Below are 16,760 nucleotides of genomic sequence, written 5' to 3' on the forward strand. Positions count from 1 at the left end.
CATTCCCACCGTGTTTTAGACCCTTGGCACCGGCCTGGCTGTCCGGAAGGGTAAGAGATGGGCAGAGCTCTCCCTCACACTAAAGGCGTTCCGTCCCTTTCCCATCCCCTCTTCTTTCTTATACAGCAGGGAATTTGATTCAAAACACTGTCCAGGTATAAATAAGAAATGGTAAGATCAGATCTATCCCCTTGGCGGGCAGAGACTACGGAAAGGAGAGAAAACCCACCTTCATGTGTTGTTCATATTATTCAAGAGGAAGGAAGGAAAAGGACAACATGAATCCCGGGGTAAGAGGCAACGACCACGTGGACAGCAAGGCCACGGACAGCATTTGGTCCCTGCCCCTGACACGGAATAGTGCAGGGGGGCCTCCGCTGCTGCTTCTGTGAAATGGGTATATGAAGACCTACGGCAGTAGGTTGTCATGGCAACACAAGGAGCCAATCCACGGTCCCCCAGGCTATGAGTGGAAGGAATGTTAGCTTGCTTCCCAAGTGAATATGAGCAGGGTGTTCTGGTCCCTTTCCCAGAGGGGGAATGAAATCCGAGCCTTTTCCTACCATTCAGCTCAGTCATTCACATTTTAACTTAGTTCTGAGCTTACAGTTTTTCCTGCAGATAGAATTGGTCACTCAGTGAGAGAGGAAAGTAAGAAAAAAGGCAGAGAGAGAAGGAGGGAAGGAAGAAAGGAGGGAGAGAGAAAGAAAGAAGAAAGAAAATAGAAAGAGAGAAAAAGAAAAGAGGAAGGAAGGAAGGAGGGAAGGAGGGAGGGAGGGAGTAAAGAGAGGAGGGAAAGAAAGAAAGAAAGAAAGAGAGAGAGAAAAAGAAAAGGAAGAAAGAAAAAGAAAGGAAGAGAGAGAGGGAGGGAAGGAAGGAAGGAAGGAAGAGACAGAGGAAAGAAAGAAGGAAGGAAGGAAAGAGAGAGGGAGAGAGGGAGGGAGGGAGGGAGGGGGGCAGAAAGGAAGAGAAGGAAACAACGAGCCTTGCTTTGTCACACCTTTTCCACTCTCCATTCTTAAGGCTGGAGGATTTGGCGTGGCACTTAGAAGCTTTCTTGTTTCAATAGTGGGGTAAGGAGGTTAATGCCACCTTAGCAAGGGAATCATTTCTTCCTCCCTCCCACCTCCTCTCTTTTCTTTTTTGGCTCAGCCTACATTTCTAACACTAGCGGCTGAAATGTAGTATACAGCTTTTAATTGTGCCCAGAGGCAGTACAACCTCACAGAGGTTTTTAAGCAAGTGGTGGAGGATTTGAGAAACAGCTGTGCTGCCCGCACACGTGCTCCAAGGTGGAAGAGCCCCGTCAGCACCTGCACCCGCTGAGCACACACCCTCACGCCCTCCACGCATGTACACAGCTGGGACCCATCAGGGCTGAAAGGAATTAATACCCTTAACTTGGTATTTTATTGGCCCTAGAGGAGCCTGATGCTATATTAAATCTGTGGCACATAAGTAGGATTGGGTGGGATATTAAACACACACACGAGCGCACGCACGCACGCGCACGCACACACACGACCTCTTTTCCGATGCCGAGAACAAATTGTTTTAATATCCCAATGTTTGGTTTATTTATTATTAGAGATAGGTGGCCGCTTTTAGAGAGTAATGGACTTGTCCCGGCACTAACCTAGTTTTCCCAATCGAATCTAGCTCAGACTCCCAGCAACGGCGGAAAGATGCCGACACGGACTGTTTTCTCACCAACACCCAGCTTCCCTTGGTGCAAGCCCCCAAAAGGCATCTTCCATCTTCTGGACGCTGCAGTCAATCTTCAAAATCCTACTGCACTCAACCAGTCACAAAACACTGTCTCGTGTTACCCCACTGGACACCCACCTCATCCCTGGAAACTCAACAAGGCGAGTGTCTGTGTACCTGTTTTACAGTCGTGCAAATAGAGGTTCGGAGAAGTTACATGCCCAGGTCAAGGGCAAACCAACCCCAGACCTTGGAGTTCAGTCTACGGACGCTAAGTAAACACGTTCTCTCTAAATCACGTTATATATTCTGTTGTAAACACAATGTGAAAAGTTTATTCCAGGGTGGCTTGTAATGTCTGTGTAGCTGCGTGGTCCGGTAACATGAGGGAGCTTCCACAGATGTTAAACTCATTGATCAGCAATGGACTTCAGGGTCTGTGATAGGCAGAAACGTGACCATCCAAAAGATATCCATATTAACCCCCTGGAACTTGTGAATGTGATCTTATTTGGGAACAGGGTCTCTGCAGATGTGATTTCATTGAGGCTCTTGAAATAAGGAGATATTCCTGGATTTTCTGGGTGAGCTCTAAATCCAATGACAAGTATCCTTACCAGAGAAAGGCAAAGGGAGATTTGAGGCACTCCAAAGTGGAGGAAGTGTGACCACAGAGGCAGGGGTGGGAGGGATGCGGCCACAAGCCAGGTTCTGCTGACAGTCACCAGAAGCTGGGAAGGGCAAAGAAAGAACTCTCCCCTAGAGCCTCTGGAGGCAGTGAGGCCCTCATGACACCTCGATTTCAGACACCTGGCCTCCAGAATGGTAAGCACGTAAAAATCTGTTACTTTAAACCACTGAGTTGGCGGTGACTTCTTACGGCAGTCCTGGGAAACGAACACAGGATCTTTTGCTCTGGGCATCACGTTGGATTTTGCTGCTGGTGGGGTCTCTTGGCATGAGGGATACCTTCTACTTTGGGCATTGGTGAAATGAAGGAAGGATGCGGGCGGCTGCCCACGGGTGCCCAGTCCTGCCCCACCCGCAAGGACAGGGCAGCTCAGCATCAGGGAGAAGCCAGATACCGTGATCTTCATCGAGACCAAGCAGGTATCAGAGCAGGGCTCACGGGGAGGCAGAAAGCCTACTGTACTGTTCTCATCCTGCTGGACCACTTTCTAACGCACGTGTGGTTTAGACAAGTCACTGAATTCACATCTCAGTTATCTCGTTGGTAAAACGAGATTCTCCATGTGGAAAAAAAACACCCTTTGAAAAGCTGCAAAACATCCTATGAATGCTGGTTATTTGCTTTTATACATATTATTATGATGATGATTATATAAAGCATCTCTGAAGCATCAGACTCAGAGTGCGCATGGCTCTCCAACTCTGGGAAAGGACCTAATCTCCAGAAGGTATTACTGCAAAGTTCTCCAAAATATGCTTCTCTCAAGTATCCACTTCTCGTCCGTTAACATTGAAACCTCTTTAGAAACCATCTAACCCCAAATGCAAGATTAATGGAGCCCCTCCATTTAATGTCTGCTGTGTTTCCTTGGATTTTCCAAATTCGCCTCTTTCAAGCACTGGGCAAAGGACTCCAAACCAAACACAACATGCCGTTTGTTTGTTTATCATATTAGTAATGAGTTTTTTTTTTTTTTTTTTAATGAGCACTCAATAGTGGTTAAAAGAAAGTAGGCTCTCAGACGCTGCTTTTGATCATTTAAATTGCTGCAAACCTTTGGAGTGCAATTTGGCAATATGTCTCAGGAACCTTTAAAAACTGTGCTCGACCTTTGACCCAGTAATTCCATTTCTGGGAAACTACCCTAAAGGCATAATGGGAACTATGGAAACTGCTTGGTGCACCAAGATGTTTATCAGAACGCTCTTTCTGACGGCAAAAGTATTTAAACCATCTCAATACCCACCAATGCAGGAGGAGATAAATAAACGGTGAGGCCGCCCCTCCACGGACTGTCAGCTACTAAGAATTTGCAGTTAAGAAGAATGTATAATAATGTGCCGAGACGTATAATGTTAGGGAGAAAAAAGAAGCAGTGTGTCACCTGGGTATACGGCAGTGATCTTGATGTGACACAAATGCAGCATAACAAAGAAAAAAAAAGACTGGAAGAAACATATATTAATTGTTGTTACCTAAAGCCAGCAAAATTAGGGGTAATTTTTCTTTTTTTTTTAATCTTTATTGGAGTATAATTGCTTTACAATGGTGTATTAGTTTCTGCTTTATAACAAAGTGAATCAGCTATACGTATACATATAGCCCCATATCCTCTCCCTCTTGCGTCTCCCTCCCACGCCCCCATCCCACCCCTCTAGGTGGTCACAAAGCACCGAGCTGATCTCCCTGTGCTATGCGGCTGCTTCCCACTAGCCATCTATTTTACATTTGGTAGTGTATATATGTCCATGCCACTCTCTCACTTCGTCTCATCTTGCCCTCCCCCTCCCCGTGTCAAGTCCATACTCTACGTCTGTGTCTTTATTCCTCCTGGCCCTAGGTTCGTCAGAACCACTGTTTTTTAGATTCCATATATATGTGCTAGCATACGGTATTTTTCTCTTTCTGACTTCCTTCACTCTGGATCCATCCACCTCACTACAAATAACTCAATTTTGTTCTTTTTTATGGCTGAGTAATATTCCACTGTATACATGTGCCACATCTTCTTTATCCATTCATCTATCGCTGGACACTTAGGTGGCTTCCATGGCCTGGCTATTGTAAACAGTGCTGCAATGAACATTGTGGTACAAGTCTCCGTTTGAATTATGGTTTTCTCAGGGTATATGCCCAGTGGTGGGACTGCTGGGTCGTATGGTAGTTCTATTTTGAGTTTTTTAAGGAACTTCCACACTGTTCTCCATAGTGGCTGTATCAATTTTCATTCCCACCAACTCTCCTTTTTCAAGATAGAAAACTTTGTCTCCACTGAGCTGTATTACTTTTTTTTTTTTTTTTTTTTTTGCGGTACGCGGGCCTCTCACTGCTGTGGCCTCTCCCGTTGCGGAGCACAGGCTCCGGACGCGCAGGCTCAGCGGCCATGGCCCACGGGCCCAGCCGTTCCGTGGCAGGTGGGATCTTCCCGGACCGGGGCACGAACCCGCGTCCCCTGCATCGGCAGGCGGACTCTCAACCACTGCGCCACCAGGGAAGCCCTGTATTACTTTTAAATAGAGAAAAACTCCTCTGTAAATGAGTCCCCTCGTTCCCCTCACCCAACATATCCTAACTGGGTGGAGAAAACTTGTGATGCACGTTCTGTGTTTCCTCCATGACTTTGACCATTCGGATCCTTCCCTGTGGCTTAAAAATTCTATACCAGGTCAAAGCAGTGTTGCAGCCCCATCTTATCACTCACCTGTCCTCTCAGTTAAAAATGGGCCCAGATCAGGGGCTGAGAGAGGCCCCTTGCAGCCTATCACCAGCCAGAAACACACCTTTATGTCCCTGTTAGATTCTTCATGAGAAGATGTGGGCTTTTGCTGAGTTACTGGCTTGTTTCACGTCTAGAGATGCTATAAATTGCATAGGGTTCCCCTGTTTGTGGGAGGCTGCTAGGAGGCTCGGAGACAAATCAGATTGTGCCTTGCCTGTAACAAGAGCACATGGCTTTGGGGTTCCTGGCTTCACCCTGGGCTCCTTGTTCATTTCCATACCTTTAGTTTCTTTCCTGTTTACTGACCACCTGCACCAAGGAAGCCCCAATGGGCTGTATGAAATACTCGTTAGAATGAGACAAGATACATACTCTTTTTCTTTTTTATATGAAGGATGGGCTATGTGCACCTCTATGAATTTTGCTTCCACTGACAGTTGGAGACAATTCCAGGTAAGGCAGGGCCCAAGCAAATAGAGCGAACCCACTTGAATCTACGTTGCAAAAGTTGTGCAGGATATCTAAGAGCATGGAGGGCAGGAAGGAGTTAAATCCATGTGGCAACAGAGGGTGGGAGCCAGGGGCACTGAGAGGCCTGGTCTCTCCCTGCAGTACAGGAAGACCGGGTCATTAGAGCAGGCAGGAACTTGCGCGTGGCTTTCCTGGGAAAGCAAATATTGTGCATATTGCAGTGTTCCTGTGGGCGAGCTGATTGTCTAACTGCCCTTGAGATGTATATCATTTTGTCTGCAGTCCGGGCTCCTCCCTTTATGTCACTGCCAATGGGCCGGGAAACGGGAACAACATCTACGTCCATTAAATGGAGACAGCGGGTCACCTCTGCCACCCACGGTCCCCAGGTGAGCCGCCTGGGGCAGCTGCTTCATTTGATTCAGGGCACGACTCCAGGTGCCCTCTGGTAGGTTGAGAAGGGGCGCTGACTCAGTTTCCCGGGACTGCTGTCACCAAGAGCCACAAACTGGGTGGCTTTAGACAACACCAATTTATTCTCTCACTGTTCTGGAGGCCGGAAGTTCAAACTCAAGGTGTCCATTGGGCTGCGCTCCCTCCAAAGGCTCTAGGGGACAATCCTCCTCTGCTTCCTCCGGCGTCTGGGGGTTGCCAGCGATGCTTGGCATTGCTTGACTGGTGGCAGCATAACTTCAGTCTCTGCCTGCACCTTTACATGGTATTCTTTCCTGTGTGTGTGTGTGTGTGTGTGTGTGTGTGTGTGTGTGTTCACGCGCACACACATATCCGTGTCTCTCCATACTTTCCTCTCTTTTCTCTCATAAAGACACCGCTCCTTGGATACAGGTCCCATTCTAATCCAGTAGAACCTCATATTTTTAAAATGTTACTTTATTGCAGTAAGACACTTCACACGTGATCTACCCTTTTCACAAGTTTTTAAATGTAACATACATCATTGACTATAGGTACAGTGTGGCAGAGGTCTCTAGAGTTTATCTTGCTGAATGACCTCGTCTTCATTTGATTTCACCTGCAAAGACCCTATTTCCAAATTCCTATTCACAGGTGCTGGGGGTTAGGACATCAACCTATCCTTTTTTGGGGGGGACACAATTCAACCCACAATAGACGTGTCTGATGATTAAGCGGAACAAGAAGCAGGGACTCGGGGGCAGTCTGGGTTCAGATCCTGGCTGGACCCCTCACTAGCAGGTCACCTAACCTCTTGAAGCCTCAGTTTCCTTGGTTTGGAAAAGGGGCCCGATGTTAGCACCTGCCTCCTAGGGCCACTGGGAAGATGAAATGGGATCACGCATGTTGTAAGCACCCCGCCAGACACACAGAAAGTGCCTTTCGAGCGTGGGTTGTGACCCAGCCTTAGAGCACCAGCTGCGCTACCCCAACTCGAAGGTCGCTTCCAAACACTGAGACGCTGCTTTAAGGTAACAGAGAGAAAGTCTTCTTTCCATACGATGTTCGCTCTGCCTAGAAATCTTTCCTCTGCCTTCCCCAACCCTCTCCCCCATCCTTGTGAAAAGCTGGCTCCTTCCCAGCCTTCGGACCTTGTCTTAACTGACGTCCACACCCAGAGACCTTTCTGGTCACTCGGAAGGTGGCTTTCTGAGTAGCTTAGTCCAGCTCTGCCCCACCTTCCACAAGCAACTGTGGTGTTGGGGGCCGTCTCTGGCTACAGATGCTGCTTGACCCATCAAAGGGACAATCAGGGGGTGGGCCTAAAGCTGCCCGATAAAATACAGGATGCCCAGTTAAATTTGGAATTTCAGATAAATTTGAATTTTAGTATCAGCATGTCCCAAATATTGCAAATACTGTCCTGGCCAGAAGTGCTTGGAAGTAACTGCCCTCAGAGTAGTTCTCAACCAATGACAGATGGGGAACTGGGCGGGTAAGGGCCCCTGTTTTTTTGCTTCTCCATGGGGGATAATTCAGAGGCAGTGTCTTCTACACCGATTCCCAGAACTCCCCAGGTGGATTCTGGACCACCCGGTCCACTGCAGCATCTGTTCGTTAGCGCCCCCAGTGTTGGCTTGCTTACCTTTCCAATCTCTCTTCCCCGCCTCCCAGGAAAACACAACCCAAGACTTCCCACCCTGGCCTTCCCGTTACGGACTTAATATTTGAATCCCTCCCAAATTCATACGTTGAAATCCTAACCCCCCAGTGTGATGGTATGAGGAGGTGGGGCTTTGGAGAGGTGATTAGGTCATGACGGCAGAGCCCTCATGAATGGGATCAGTGTCCTTCCAAAAGGGACCCCAGAGAGCATTCTTGCCCTCTTTCCTCCACATGATTACATAAGGAGAAACCAGCAGTCTGCAACCCGCAAGCAGGCTCTCACCAGAACCGGACCATGCTGGCACCCTGATCTCAGACTTCTAGCCTCCAGAGCTGTGAGAAATACACGTCTGCTGTTTATAAGCTGCCTGGTCTGTGGTACTTTGTTACAGCAGCCCGACTAAGACACCTCCCACCATGGCTGTCCTCCACGCAGACCTTGTTTTTTTTCCTTCAGCCCTTATCACAATTTGTCATCACACGTACGTATGTCTGTCTACTGGCTCAGTCTCTGTCCCATTAGACTCTGAGCTCTATTACCGTGACCGTGTCATTCACCACGGTACTCCAGCTCCTAGAACTTTCTAGATAATGAAGGAACAAGACAGTGAACAGGAAGGAGGCTTTCTGGGCTAGCAAAGAGCAACAGGGTTTTCAGCTGTACAGAGCCGCATTCAACAGAGACTGGAAGTGGAGACCTGCGCTGTGGTCTCCCCTGTGTCACGTGCTCAGAATTTGACCTTGGGCAGCTGCCTGAGAACTCCTCACCTTGGTCTCTTCATCTGTAAAACGAGGAGTTGGGACTAGATGATTTCTCCCGTGTCCTCCGGCTCTAAAATTCTATGACTCAATATTCTAGGTAATAAACTTTACAACTATGAATAAATTAATGGAAATGAATATTTAAATGATATGCAAACATCGGTGCGGGTGCTTTCTTAGTCTTTTATGAAGTGGGAGAGTGAGGAATAAAACCGAGATACAAACGATCAGAAACAATTTGTGTTCCTGGAACTGTGGTACCTTACCCGTGTTTCTGCGGGGGAGGATGTGTAGGAGGGCATCCATTGAAAAACCCGCAGTGGGGAAAAAGGTCAAAAGAAAAGCAGGAATCTGGGAAGCTGGAAGCCCCCAGATGCATGCATGTTCCAGGTGTGGGTACTCCTGGAAAAGATTCTTGGGTCCAGAGAAGTAGCAAAGGAAATTGGGCTAACCACGCTCTCCAGCTCTCTGAGTCTGTTCAGGCTGAATGAAATGCCGTGGGTTGGCTGACTTATAATCAACAGAACTTTCTTTCTCACGGTTCTGTAGGCTGGGACTCTGAGATGGGGGTGCCGGCAGAGTCAGGTGAGGGCCTTCTGGGTGTCAGACTTCTCCTTGTGTCCTCACATGGTGGAAGGAGAAAGGGAGCTCTCTTGGGCCTCTTTTATCAGGGCATTAATCTCATTCATAAGGGCTCCACCCTCATGACCTAATTACGTCCCCAAGGCCCCACCTCCTAATCGCATCCCATTAGAGGGTAGGATTTCAACATTCAACCCTAGCACAGCACCATCTCTCTAACTCCTCGGGGCTGTCATGATTCTCAACAACACTCAGCGTAAGAGAATGGTGACTTGTCATCTGAGGGCTTCATTTATTTATCAACGTGATCTCCTACCTGGAAATCAGGCGGAGAACCTTCTGATGGGCCAGTGGACTTGAACCCCAAATCCTGACTTTCATATATATAAACACTTAAGAGGAAAGAGGGATTAGATATTTAAAGGTGAAACCAGCTAACTTCTCACGTTGGTAGCAAGCTGGGAAGGAGGCTCAGAGGTAAGATTCTTTGACTGAGCCAGTGCTGTGTCTAGTACTGGGGTTCAGGCAAGTCTGGGGATCAGGTGTGGCTGGGCAGCTCGCTGGGGCACCCACCACAAAGAACTGCACTTGTGGGAGGCGCCTAGCAGCATCCTATGACACAACTCATCCTCAAGAAGCAGACGTGCCTGATTAGCTTGACCCAGTGACAAAGCCTGAGTCGATGGGTGGGACAAGAATTTGAATTCAGGATGGAGGCTGTTACACAAATCTGTTTCTTACCAGACCCAGTGGACACACATCTGGGTTTATGGGAAGATGTGGTTGATAAATCAAAACCAGTTATTCTTCAGACAAAACTCTTTAATATGATGCGGCTAAACGTGTGTCTTTGGGACACCTGGATGTTTTTCTATCCTCCTTGCCTGGCATTACCCATGCTGATTTGTCCCCCAAATTACCCACTGCCTTTCTTTTAGGACTTTCCACTCTCTTGCCAATTGCAGCTCTTTTCTTTTTTCCTTTCTGGCTTTTATCCCCCCATCATACTTCTTCAAAGGGGGACATTCAAAAGAGAAAGCACGATGATCATTGATTGCTAACCTAAAAATAAGATAGAATACTGAGTACATGATTTCAATGAGGTATAAGTTTTCATTCCTAAACAATACAGAAAAGTGTCTTCTTGCTACTAAATGATTAGGCTAAAGACCCCCTGAAAACGGAGTTACCACGAAGCCAGGAGTTCTGTCAAAACACTGGTTTGATGTCCTGCTATTTCCACAAACAAAAATAAAACATAACCGAGACACAGCAACCAAGAGAAAAAAATCTACAGGTACAGAGTCACTGTGTCTCCATGCCGGGCTGCTGATAAATCAGAAACCCTTGTTCATATCACAAAGACGCACGAACAAACAGGTACCCCTTCCCTCTAGCACTGGGGATATTTACATGATCCGTCACATTTAGTCACGGCCATGGGGCCTTGGGACATCCTCCTAGGGTCGAGGTGTCTGTGACATTCTGTGAGGGCTGGAGGTACAGAGGATCTCTTCTGGTCCATTCGATTTTCTCCACATTTGCTGAGAAGCTCTTATGCATTGTACGAGAGTGGGGATGGAAGGCGACAGAACTACCATTTCTCGACCCTGTAGAAGAAGTTAGGCAATGGGCCAGGCGCTTCTCAATAGCTTATTTCTCCTAACAATCCCCAAAGACCAATGACAGTGCGTGCTCATGTCACTGATGAGAAAAGTCAGAGAGGTTAGGTCACTTGGCCCACAACACCCAGCTGGTAAAAGGCAGAGCTGGGATTGGATTTTGGGGACTGTCACGCTCCAGAGGCCCTTGCCTTTCCAGTCTAACTTTCCTCCCGAAGCAAAACATACCATTTCTTCTTCAGAATTGTTCAAAGTGGCCCTTCCTTTTCCTACCGATGAGAAAACGAAGTATGAACCAAAGGGAAAAAAAAAAGTCTCAGTAATGGAAAGGAGAGTGGCGGAGAGAGACAGACTTGGAATGGAGCTTGGGGCAGGGGAAGAAATGACTGCTTCCCTCCTCTCACACAGGGATGGGGATGGTTTGGGGTACCAACGATGAAGTCTCTTCGCCAGTCAGAACTGGGTCAGATATTCTAGCAGCGAGAACAGCCTGTTCTCTGCTCCAGCTGTTATCTGAGCTGCACAGCTGCGGGGGAGAACTCCAACTTGCTTTTGGGCTCAGAGCTCAAGGTTTCCAAAGCCCTCCACGCAGTGCATGCCTGCCTCTCCCAGCTTGAAGGAGGGGGATGGGGGAGAAAAGGGTGGGGAGGGGAGACAGTGAAGGGAAATGAAATGAGAAGGGTTCGACTGAACCTGCCTGCCTCATGGTTGCCAACCTGAGCATTTTCTCCCAGTTGTTTTCGGGTGAGAAGCTGAATTCTTTGAAAGAGATCTCCAAAAACAGCCACAGGGGATACCGATGACATGGGGGTCCTGGGTGCAATGAGCTGGCTATGATCAAAGTCCTATCATGGGCTCACCCCAGCACAGCACCTTACGGGCTGGCAATCCATTGGGATTTCCCAAAGCGCTAGACAGGTAACGATCTGGCGACGGTGCTTTGGAGGGTGGACACCTCCCTTTCGGAGACTGTAAGCTCACACTACCAGTCACAAGCTCTATTGCTAAACAATCCTGACATGCGTGAGGCCGAATCTTGGACTCCACCAACATTTCCATGCACGTACTGTTGAGTCTGTCTTAGGTGCCACAGAGAGAAAATCACTCTGATGGCCCTATTCCTGGGTTCTTGATGAAAAAACAAGGCATTGTTATATGAATTTCACAATTTAGAGATAAATAATGAACACCAAAGTCGAAGCGAAATACCCTAGTGTTCATTTTATTTAATATTCTCCATTGGTGGAAATAAATTAAAAATGAACAAGGCTTGTTGATGCCTGCCGCACACTGCACTCCACTTTTGAATAGCAACCGCATATTAATTTGCCAAATCCCATAAATTATAATTAGCCCGGAGGATTAACAACATAAATCCTTGAATTTAAAACCAACCTGCCTGGCTCTCTCTTCCCTATGCCCTGAAGTGAAAGAGAGCCATAAAACCTATCACCGCAACTTGATCCATTAAACTCCGGAGACATTCTTATTTCAGCTTAGCTAGTGGAGGTGGTCTTTGCTCAATCTTTTTAAAGTTACAGTAGCTCGATAAGCACTGGGACGCTGGGAGAGTAGTATCTGCATCGACGCCTGGCCCCGGTGCGAGCTCACTCTTAGGAGAAGAGTGGAAACGGGTCAAAGGAGTATATGTTGGCTTAGCACGTTTTTTTTTACGTGGGGTCCTGGCACAGATCTGAGATTAAAAGTGCCCCCTGACCCCGCACTGTACGTCTTATGTTGTCAAGAGTCCCAGAGTACGTGGAAGATGTACCTGGCCTGCGTTCATGTGCGCGTGTGCCACGGTCTGAGCTTGCATCTGGTTAAGTTTGTGCCAGGCTGGTTGGCACGATAAGAAAGGATAAGGCTGCTCCGATGACGAAGTATGTAACACGAGACCACGGCGAGATCTTACATTACTGGCTTTCCTGATGAGGAAAACAGCAAACCAGTCTGAAGGGTTCACAGTATACGAGGCAGATCTGTGCACAGACCAGCCTGGACAATCTCTCTCCTCCGGAAGGCGCCCCTTTCGCCCTGGAGTCGCTCGCTTTCACACCCCCCTCTCCCCTTGGACCGGCTGCAGCCCTTCAGCCCCGGCCAGGTGTGGCTAGAGCTGAATTGCGGAACAACATGTGGGTATGGGGTGAGTGATGCATGCGGCTTGCAACTCAGCTCTGCAGGTGGCTGCGCCACGACTTGGCTTGTGGAGGGAAAGGGGGGCATCCGAAACGCTGCCTGCCTGGATTCTCCAGTCTCACTCTGCTCCCCTCTGCTTTCTCGGCCTTACCCTGGGCTCCCAGCCTGATTCCGCCCTCCCGGTGGCCTCCCTTCCTGCCTCTTGCCCGGATGACTCCCCATGCCCACCACTCCCAGGTGCCCCGCTAGACTGGCGGGTCGGGAAGAGGAAGAGGGTCTTATCCATCTCCTTCCAGGCCCCACCTTGAATACTGCATGACAAACGCTAGGTGCTCAAACGGCATTTGCGAGACCCATGAGATCATGGAAAGGAACACAGATTTACACCACAAGCCAAAACAATGTTCAATGTTTGTCTTGGGCCTCCAACACGCCTGAGGCTTCTTCTACGTGGAGAGGCCTGACCTCTAATAATAGATATTAGACGGAGCCATTCCGGTCTTCTTTATACAGAAACAATAAAGGTAACGAATGTTTTTTGAGCATGTGAATTTCCCAGGCAGTGAGCCAGGGATGTATATTGATTATCAGATGAGTTTTCACAACCACCTGGTAAGACAAGAGTCATTACCCCATTTTACAGATGAGAATGTGGGCGCTTACTGAGATGAAGCCACTCGCCCTGTGCAATAGCCCCAGGTTGACGGGTCCAAGCGGGAATCTTCTCTGGTAAATGCAGTGTCTCCTGACCTCCCTTCCACCTTTTGCTGCCATGTGTACAATGATGGCTACCCCCTTCCAAAGGGGTCCCGGTATTTGCAGCATTCGTGAAGCCCTGCACTCACTTAGGGAAGCAGGTAGGAAACAAAAGGAAGTGAGTGATGCCATCAGAAGGCTAACTGCTCTCATCTGTAGGTTTGAAGACCTTCCGCAACTAGAAACAGAATACTTGTGAAAACTCCCACCACGGTGTCAGGAGATGGCAACCACACAACCACACATGATTATTGGCTTAATACCTGTCTCCTGTCCTGATCGTGGGCTCAAGGGACCAAAACAGACTCTGGTTGCTCACCCCTCCATTTCCAGAAAGTCAGATCCCACATGGTGCTCCAGACATATCTCTTGATTGAGTGATGGAAAATAGAAACTACCTAAACAACGGTGATTAAGTATCATGGGTACAACTACGTTTCCCAAAACATGCTGTGACTCTACTAAGGAAAGATGAATACAGCTTGTTCTACAGACACAGCAGAAGGTGTGACATCAAATAAATGGACAGTTCCTGAGTATGGCTGGTGGAAACTCGCTCTTGAGTTTCCCATCTCCCCAGGGGGACAGGACGGATAGGAAGCAGTCCAGGGACCCCCTCCTCCGCCTGCTGCGGCAGTGACTTTGATTTGCAGGCAGGCCGATTCGAAGGGGGTTCTGGATCACAGAACATTCCAGAGCACAGAAGAGGCAGCCTGCGTATAGGCCAATCAGTGCGCTATCCACAGTCATGTCTGCTCATAGCTCCCAGGGGACGCTGGAACTTCTGCCAGGAAGCAGCAGACCTCACTGACACTGTGAAACAGGGGCTCTGGGTCCAGCTCTGCTCCCAGAAGGGAAGTGATTGTGTCTCGGTGTGGAAGGAGGCACCGTCTGCCCCTGCTGACGCTTTTGTGGAGGAGATGGTCTCCCTCGTAAAAGGGTCTAATGAAAACCAGCATCAGGGCTCCCCTGGTGGCGCAGTGGTTGAGAGTCCACTTGTCGATGCAGGCGACACGGGTTCGTGCCCCAGTCCGGGAAGATCCCACGTGCCGCGGAGCGGCTGGGCCCGTGAGCCATGGCCGCTGAGCCTGCGTGTCCGGAGCCTGTGCTCCGCAACGGGAGAGGCCACAACAGTGAGAGGCCCGCGTGCCGCAAAAAACAAAACAAAACAAAACAAAACAAAACCCCAGCATCATAAGGTTAAAATCCATTTGACAGTCAGATCCTGGGTGGGTGGCCTTGGCGACAAGAACATGGTAACACTTTTATTGAACACTGTTTTATCCTGATTATATACCAATCGATGTTCATGGTAAGAAATCTTGATAATATAAAAGAGAAAAAAGAAGAAAGTAAAAACGTTAACGCGCAGGTCTCATTCCTCTCAGATAGTAATACACATGTGGAATCGGGGTAAACAGGTTCTAAACTAGATCCTACTCTTTTCACTTACTTAATATTATTCCCCGACTACGTTACCATGTCCCTAACCATGTTCCAAGAGTCTCAGTTTTTCTAAAGAAGAATTCTAAAGAACTAAAGAGAACTCTGCACTTGAATTGATGAGCACAGGTCAAAGTTTGAGGTTCCAGGCCGAAGTATGAGAATGTGCTCCCCTAAAAATCACTGGGCGGGGGACTAAATAGGCAGCAGTATTTGTTCTAAAAGTGGTTCTCAAACTTCAGCCTTCGTCAGAGTCACCTGGACGGCTTGTTGAAACACAGATTGTGGCCTAACCCCCAATTCGGCAGGTCTGGGGTGGGGCCTGAGAATCTGCATTCCTAACAAGTGCCCAGGTGGTGCTGCCTCTACTGGTCCAGGAACCACACTCGGAGAACCATTAGTTTACACCTATGACTGCAAATCATGTGATGAAATCCCATGGAGCCACTTGAAGTGATGTGGGATAATATTTATTGGTATAAAAGGATATTCACAATGTCCTATGAACAAAAGAAATCAGATTATACAGGATCGTGTTCAAAAGAATCCTGTTTCTGTGATCTTTTTTCCTTTGGTAAAACCAAAAATAGCTCTATGTTCATTTACATAAATATATAAATTTAAAAGTGGATCTAGTTATAGGTATACATATGAAGATGGAGAAGGGTTAGGGATACAGATATGGGTATGGATGTGAATACAGAGTTAACATCCTCTTCTTATATAGAGTTTTGAGATTATGACTGTTCTGCTTTTGCTATTCTTGCTTACCTATATTTTCTACCTTTTCAACACTGGACATAGATTGTTTCAACTATAATGAAAGAATAGTCCTGTTTAAGAAATGGACTATTGCGGGCTTCCCTGGTGGCGCAGTGGTTGAGAGTCCGCCTGCTGATGCAGGGGACACAGGTTCGTGCCCCGGTCCGGGAAGATCCCACATGCCGCGGAGCGGCTGGGCCCGTGAGCCATGGCCGCTGAGCCTGCACATCCGGAGCCTGTGCTCCGCAACGGGAGAGGCCACAGCAGTGAGAGGCCCGCATACAGCAAAAAAAAAAAAAGAAATGGACTATTGAGAAATGACAGCAGACCCCATTCCTTTGTCACGTTGTACGTGTCACCACTCTAGGAGGTGCTTGCTCTCGTCCTGGGGATGTGGGGACTTCGTGTAAGTAAAGTATTTGAACACCCTAAATTCCCCTAATGAATTAGCAGCATGTATTTTTTAGTCTTTTCTCAGCAGGGCCCAAAAAGACTCTGAGAATTACTCATACTGGGCCAGTGACTTTTACTGATAAAAAAGGGATTAATAACTGTGGCATGCATTTTAAAATGCACATAAATGTATCTATGTATGTTCACATGTTCATATGTATGTGTCCCTACACGTGGACATCTACAAAGGTGCATATGTGTATACAGATACTTAAATGCATGTAAGTTGATGACAGGATGACAACTGACCTTTCTTAAGAATGACTGCCTTCTATACTGAGATTATGGCCTTCTTACATTTTTAGCATTAAAATATCATTGATTTGGGCTTCCCTGGTGGTGCAGTGGTTAAGAATCCACCTGCCAATGCAGGAGACACGGGTACGAGCTCTGGTCCGGGAAGATCCCACATGCTGCGGAGCAACTAATCCCGTGCGCCACAACTACTGAGCCTGCACTCTACAGCCCGCGTGCCACAACTACTGAATCCCGTGCGCCTAGAACCTGTGCCTCACAAGAGAAGCCACCGCAATGAGAAGCCCGCGCACTGCAATGAAGAGTAGCCCGATTGCCGCAA

The 16,760-nt window shown here is 47.9% G+C and overlaps 1 protein-coding gene across 1 annotated transcript in view; it reads right to left on the reverse strand.

Moving 5' to 3' along the window:
* WWOX (WW domain containing oxidoreductase) overlaps positions 1 to 16,760 on the reverse strand; it is a 973,003-nt gene that overhangs the window by 100,078 nt on the left and 856,165 nt on the right. The window lies entirely within an intron of this gene.

This window comes from Stenella coeruleoalba (assembly GCF_951394435.1).
Source record: "Stenella coeruleoalba genome assembly, chromosome: 20".
NCBI classification, from domain to species: Eukaryota; Metazoa; Chordata; class Mammalia; order Artiodactyla; family Delphinidae; genus Stenella; species Stenella coeruleoalba.